The sequence below is a fragment of the Erinaceus europaeus genome, chromosome 10 (assembly GCF_950295315.1).
Source record: "Erinaceus europaeus chromosome 10, mEriEur2.1, whole genome shotgun sequence".
NCBI classification, from domain to species: Eukaryota; Metazoa; Chordata; class Mammalia; order Eulipotyphla; family Erinaceidae; genus Erinaceus; species Erinaceus europaeus.
The window spans coordinates 37,368,234-37,375,738 of record NC_080171.1 but is presented as its reverse complement, the minus strand read 5'-3'; the positions used below and the strand labels follow the sequence as shown (position 1 = coordinate 37,375,738).

General features: G+C 37.8%; 1 non-coding gene across 1 annotated transcript; it reads right to left on the bottom strand.

Moving 5' to 3' along the window:
• Positions 1–6,309: 6,309 nt before the first annotated feature.
• Positions 6,310–6,473, bottom strand: LOC132540981 (U1 spliceosomal RNA). The gene has a single exon (XR_009552187.1). It is a non-coding gene; the product is annotated as a U1 spliceosomal RNA (small nuclear RNA).
• Positions 6,474–7,505: the final 1,032 nt, after the last annotated feature.

Here is a 7,505-nt window from a genome sequence, read left to right as displayed (position 1 = left end):
CACATATATTTTTCACTTAAATAGCATGAATTCAAATTTCTCTAAATGGCAACTGCCCTGTAAATATTACCATTCTGTGAATGGCAACTTTGAATTCTTTTTATTTATTTTTATATCACAGAATTACATGTTGACAGGATTACCATTCCCACCACCAGAGTTCTGAGTCTTCACTCTCCCCACTACAATCCACCATAGTTCCCCTAAGATTGTAGACATGGGCTTACCATCTTCTCTACAACTATCTGTCCACATTTATACATAGTTACCCCTTCTTTTTCTGATTCAGTCCTCTCTTCCCATCTAAGCCACTCATGACATCATAGTCCCTCTCCTTTTCCTTCTCTCTCTCTGGGTGCTGATGGAGTTGGAGTTCAGAGCCCTCTTACCTCATTCTATCACTTCTCTCCTGCTGGGAGTATGGATCAAGGTTGTTTATGGGGAGCAGAAGGTAGGAGTTCTGACTTCTGTAGCTGCTTCTCTGCTGAGCATGGGTCTTGACAGGGGGATCCATACCCCCAGGCTGCTTTTAAAAGTTTTGTTTAAATTTCATTTATTCATTTATTCCCTTTTGTTGCCCTTGTTTTCTTGTAGTTATTAATGTTGTTGTTATTGATGTCATTTTTGTTGGATAGGACAGAGAGAAATGGAGAGAGAAGGGGAAGACAGAGAGGGGGAGAGAAAGATAGACACCTGCGACTACCCTGCAGGTTGGGAGCCAGGGATCAAACCGGGATCCTAACACCCATCTGTGCACATTGTGCCACCTGCCTATTTCTATCTTTCCCTAGAGGACCAGAGCTCTGGAGATGCTAGGGAAGTTGGGATGGAATCATGCTAGCATCTGTAACTTGGTGTCTGGAAGGTGGCATGGCCTAAGTTGAGACAAAATGGTTAATGAACAGGAACCAAAAAGTAGGATTAGAGTAGAAAAGATTAGGGATTTTAGTGTAGAAGAAAGCTAGGAGAACCATTTTAGGCATGCTTCTGGTGTGGGGGGGGACATACAACTATGGTAATTTTGCTTAAGTTTGGTAGCTAGCCTGAGGTTGGATAAGAATATTGTCTGAGAGAAAGCTTGAAAGGATATCACAAATCTATCATATCACTGGCATTGGAGGTAACTGTAAAATTTTGAAACAGATATACAAAGTCAGATTAATGGAAAAAAGATATAGATATATATACAGTCAACAATATTTATACCCCTTTCCCATTAGGGAGCTACTCTCTTCCCTGATCCAGCTCTGGTCCTTTATGCATCCAGGACATCATCTCTCCCCAGACAATAACTTGGATCAACCTGCATATCAGATTTCAGGCTCAGACAAAAACAAAAAAACTAGTATAGCCACAGGCCCTGTGGAATATAACTAAAATATGCCTACTAGCTATCTACAAAACGGAGACCCTCCCCCCCAACTCTTCATCTGCACTATTCCAGCCTTTAGTTTCATGATTAGTCAACAACTTGTTTGGTTTTATATCTTAACTCTCTTTTCAGTCACCAGGTTCCAGATGAGCATGATGCCAGCTAGACTTCCCTGGACAGACAACCCCAATAATGTGTCCTAGAGCTCCAATTCCCCCACTAGGGAAAGAGAGAGACAGGTTGGGAGTATAGATCAACCTGTCAACGCCCATGTTCAGCAGGGAAGCAATTACAGAAGCCAGATCTTTCACCTTCTGCATCCCACACTGACCTTGGGTCCATACTCCCAGAGAGTTAACTAATAGGAAAGCTATCAAGGGATGTGATGGGATATGGAGTTCTGGTGGTGGGAATTGTGTGGAGTTATACCCCTCTTATCCTATAGTTTTGTCAGTGTTTCCTTTTTATAAATAAATTAAAAAAATAAAAGAAGAAAAACGAAAGCTATAGGGCAAGAACTGTAGCACAAAGAATGTGGAGTATGTTTCTCAAAAAGAAGTTTCCCACCAAAATTTTGTACTAACAACAAAACCAAAAACAACACTCAAATATGGGATATTTTTCAATTTAAAACTATATGGAAATTTTATCATTTACTTGGTATTAAATAGCTATTAGTCTCCCACTTGCTTTCAAGATAAAGGCACAACAGTACTTAAAAAATATACTCAAGACTTGTCACAGAAAGTCACAGAATTGACTGTTAGTGTCAGACAGTGAAACAAAACAGGACCCTAGTTTAAAATTGTTTCCTTCAGAAGTCATAAAACATGCATTTCTATAAATTATGTTTTACATTTATCTAATGGTAAGCTTACCTATTCACTTAAATACTGTTACTACTGTCAGCAGCAGCAAGTAACCAGTAAATAAATAAATAAATAACTGCACATTTGAATAAAACCAGTAGCTTAAAGAAAATCTCTAAATTGAAGAATCCCTTACCTGCATACATAAGTAACCACAGCAGAATGGTGTGATGAAAATTTTAGAAATCTGAAGAAAAAATATATTCAATTGTATTTGCATTCTAATACTCTTCAGAATATACAAATAGATGACACTGATTTTACTTTAAGAGACTAACACACATGGTAAGAATCTATACACGGATAATGGAAAAATGATAATCTTTGCAGATACAAAGAAATAAATAGCATATTTTAAAAACAAACGTTAGGGGGTTGGGCGGTGGCGCAGTGGGTTGAGCGCACGTGGCACAAAGCGCAAGGACCGGCATAAGGATCTGGGTTCGAGACCCTTGCTTCCCACCTGCAGGGGAGTCGCTTCACAGGTGGTGAAGCAGGTCTGCAGGTGTCTGTCTTTCTCTCCCCGTCTCTGTCTTCCCCTCCTCTCTCCATTTCTCTCTATCCTATCCAACAACGAACAACATCAACAATGGCAATAATAATAACCACGAGGCTACAACAACAAGGGCAACAAAAGGGGAAAAATGACCTCCAGGAGTGGTGGATTCATGGTGCAGGCACCGAGCCCAGCATAATCCTGGAGGGGAAAAAAAAAACTTTATTCAAGTCACCACTTCATTAAACAGACAATATTAGTGATAATTTACTGATGAAATTTTAGTTAAGTATATTAAATACATGAACTATGATTCTACTGTCTTTGAATAAGTATATCTACGCTTATCTGTACTGTACATGTATGCTAAAATATATAGGCAAGTGACCAAATATTATGACTTTCTACAGCATCATAAATATTTATTTCTTCAAAATTACTTATATTTTTTAGATATTTGTAATTGTATTCTTGAAAATTATAATTTTTGCACCAAAAGACCATGTGTAGAATAATTATGGATCAACTTATTTTTTTAAACCAATTCATGTAAATTTTTAAGGCAGTTCACGTGAAAAGTTTTATAGAAAAGATAACATTATTTATACCTTATTATAATGTTCAAGACCTACATGTGTATATTACCATTTTACATGTTATTATTTCCCTAAAATATCACTAATAACAAATGAAACTTGTATTAAAGCAAAAAAAGAATATTGCCAAAGAGAATGGTGTCAGAGTAGAGAAAAGGGCTAAAAAGTTGAATCAGGGCAGGGAGTAGCTCCCATTCTTATAAAAAAAAAGTCTGTGGCTAAAATTAACTATTTACGTCCGTCCAACTGCTCCATATGTTGTTTGGCTCTATATGTTAACTCTCTTTTCAGTCACCAGGTTCCAGATGCTACCGTGATGCCAACTGGCCTTCCCTGGACAGACAACCCCACCAATGTGTCCTGGAGGCCCACTTCCCCAGAGCCCCACCCCACTAAGGAAAGAGAGAGACAGGCTGGGAGTATGGGTCGACCTGTCAACACCCATGTTCAGTGGGCAAGCAATTACAAAAGCCAGACCTTGCGCCTTCTGCTCCCCATAATGAACCTGGGTCCATACTCCTAGAGGGTTAAAGAATAGGAAAGCTATCATTGAGGTGATGATACAGAGTTTGGTGGTAGGAATTGTGTGGAGTTGTACCTCTCTTATCCTATGGTTTTTGTCAATGTTTACTTTTTAAAAAAAGAAAATACTCAAAAAAATGAACAAGCTAAAGATAGAAAGTGAAATCCAGAGTTGAAAATATTTTTATTCAGTAGTGAAAGAATATGACACTTTGTCTAAAAATGACTATGAAATATGAAAAGACCAAAGAGTTAGAAAGAAAGGCTGTACTGTTGAGTTACTATACAAATTCTGGAAGCCAGACATGTGATACACGAAATTCTACAAGGGTCTTTTATTTGTGGAGTTTATTATTAGACTAATAATGCTAATTTAGCAGAAAATTTTATTTTACAAAATGCTTCTGTGTAGAATCATGGTGTTGAGCATGGAAATAAAGATATCACAAGATCTTGGTTCAGATTCTGTCTACTATGCTACTTCTTGCACTGCACTTGGTTCTGACTCTAACTCTGTTTCTGACTTACCTGTTAATCCCTGAGGAAATAGTCTAGCTTCTTTAAGCAGTAGGTTACTGTTAAGTGGCTAATGGAGGAGTTGAACTGATTAAGTCAAGTCATAATTTATACTCCTCAGAATAGTGTTTGGCACACATTTAATGTTCAGTAAATGTTAATTGTAAATGCAATTACTATTTCTTTTAGGCACACATTACTTCAATTATGTGTGTGTGTTTAGTAAGGTAAAACCAGATTGCATAAAATTCCCTTCTTTCAGCAGTATTTATGATTGGAAACTAAGTTTTTGATATAGCTTACCCATTATGATTTTAGTACCAGGACATTGAGCTTGTTTTTGTCAGGTTCTTTTCACATCAAGACTTTTGCTATTTGTAATGACACTACAGTGTTCCCTAATGGAGGTAAGTGAAAGCATGGGAAGGTGGGATGGGAGTGACAGGGACTACTTCTGAAAGACTTGCCAAGGAAGAGTTAAATTTTTACTGCAAATATCTTGGGTCAGGACATTGGGGTGACTTAGAGGTTAGGGGGATACAGGCTATAGGAGTTTATGTGAAATAGGATTTTATTGCTTTTATTCCAGTGTCATTGTCAAGTAAATCCTATGTAATGTGACCCAAGAATTTTTTTATTAGAAGGTTTCTCCTCTCAAACATTTTATGCACAGGAGAGTCTTGCAAAAGCAGGGCCAAAATTATGATCAACATGCATCTTAGTCATCAGAATTGTTATGCTTCCAGAATCTTTTTGTGTTCTGCATATTTAACCATCAAGTAACCTTATCATTACTGAATTAAAATGCAGCAATTTTGTACGACCTTTCAATGTTTTTTTTCTTAAAGCATTGTATATGTCTGATATTGTCACTTTTGATAGGTAGGATGTTAAGTAAGAAAGACAGGCTTTTGTATCAAGATTTGGACTGAGGCAACTCAAATTCCTAATGGTGTAAGCACTTTTGTCTGATACTAGTAGAACGGATGTGTATGATGGCTGTTAATTTAGCTTTAATGTGGGTTGCATGGGAAAAGCTATAGGGGTTCTATTTAGTTGGTAGTAAACAACTTTGGAATCAACGTGTTTTTCTTTACTGAAGACTTGCTTAGTGCATTGGAAAAAAAATTCTATTAGTGTGCCTCATTTAGTAGTCACCACGCAGCCTGATGCACTAGTCAGTGTCACCTATTAAGGCCGCACGACTGTCGTAGCAAAATGAACCGAGCCATCCTGAATTCAGCCCCGGTATTATCTTTCAACAAGCCAGACAGACTCATGACTCAGGATTTTCCCAACATTTTATGGAAATTTGTTTCATTTGCCACAGACCCATAATGATGCAAATTGCCATAAAGTGGGATAATCAGGCAGTGGAAGTGTCATAAAACTGCAGGAGAAACAAATTTCCATCTTGGAACATTGCATGCCAATGAATGGGAACCTGGCTTTGCTGGTCTTATCTGGTTGCCAAGCACTGTGCCAAGCAGAAATGATTTCATTTTGTCAATTTGTACTATTTCGAAGCCAAAGGATGGGAATGAAAGAAAACCTGACAATAAGAGGAACTACTAGGCCAAGGTCTTTCCTCAACTGCTGAGGCTATGAACATGGGAGTGATGGTGCAGTAGAGATGGGCCAAATGTGTGCCATTAAATACAAAAATTAAAAGGTGATTAGTGATTGGAATGCTTTGGCCTTTTGAAATGTCATGGAACTTTTCCTGATAAGATTTTTGGATCCCAGCATACGTTGAAGAGCTGTGCCTCTCTCCTGCCATGAACAGCCTGTCCCATGGTAGGAAACAACAGTCTGGATATGGCATCATTAGACCAAAGCTCTTTGGGTCCTGCTGAGAACTGGGACATGGTTGAGATGAAAGGGTCCATTTTCACATATCCATTATTTGCCCTTGGAAGCAAAATGGATTTTTTTTTCCAGGGGAGAGCGTGAACGCAGTCCCCTACTACCACAAATTATGCAGCCAAGTTTCCAACATTTGGGGAAATTGCAGGGGTCAGCACATCCAGAGTGCAATGGGTGAACCTCGACTTGGGAAAACCACCTTTGTGGTCATGGTTTCTCCCATGCCAGATAAGTATGTATTTAAAAAAAATTTTTTATTATCTTTAGTTACTTATTGGATAGAGGCAGCCAGAAATGGAGAGGGAAAAGAGAGAGAGAGAGAGAGAGAGAGAGAGAGAGAGAGAGAGAGAGAGACATCTGCAGCACTTCACTGCTTCATCCCTCACAAAGCTTCCCCCTGCAGGTGGGGACTGGGGGGGGGCTTGAACCTGGGTCCTTGTGCACTCAGCTGTAACAGTGTCACCACCCGGTCCCTTAGATTTTTTTTTTTTAATGCCCATGGAGACTTCCTTTGTTTGTTTGCTGTTTTAATTTTTTCTTTAGCTACATTTCTACTGAATCGATCATTTATGTTTTTCAGGCATCGTCAGTCATTCCTTAAGGAATCACACAGACTAAATTTTAAGTCTGATCTATAGCAGATAATGGAGTTGTTTCTACTTTCAACCACTTCTTTAAATTTTTATTTTCTTATTTTTTTCTTTCACTCATTTCTTGTATGTTGTTCATTTGGTCCCTTTATTATATACCATTACATTAATGGCATCAGTTTCAAAGTTCCCAAAGAACACTTTACCTAGCTTCACTCCTGATAATTGGACTGTTTTCGACTAATTTCTTATTTACATTCTAGTTCATTGACAAGCTGCTAGTGGTAAGAAATAAACCATTTTGTTCTAAGAAATGAAATACATCCCAGAAAGAGATTCTCTAGAATTCTTATATTTTATTTTGTAAACTGAATTTATCATAGACTCAACGAATATGTGCGTTTTCCAATTTTGAGGTTATTGCAGTGTTAAAGTCAGACAAAAGGGAAATGATACAAAAAATAGTCTGTTTCAGACTCTTACAATTGTCATCTTGTATTTATAACTTTCATCTATAACAATTTTTCTCTAATTTAATTTGTATGTGTTGCATAACATTCTTTTAAACCAATTTAATACATAAAGGAGGACTGGCAAAATAACTCATTTATATAGTGCACTTGCTTTGCCATGGATATGACCCATGTTCAAGGCCAACCTCTATGCCTCTATTGGAAG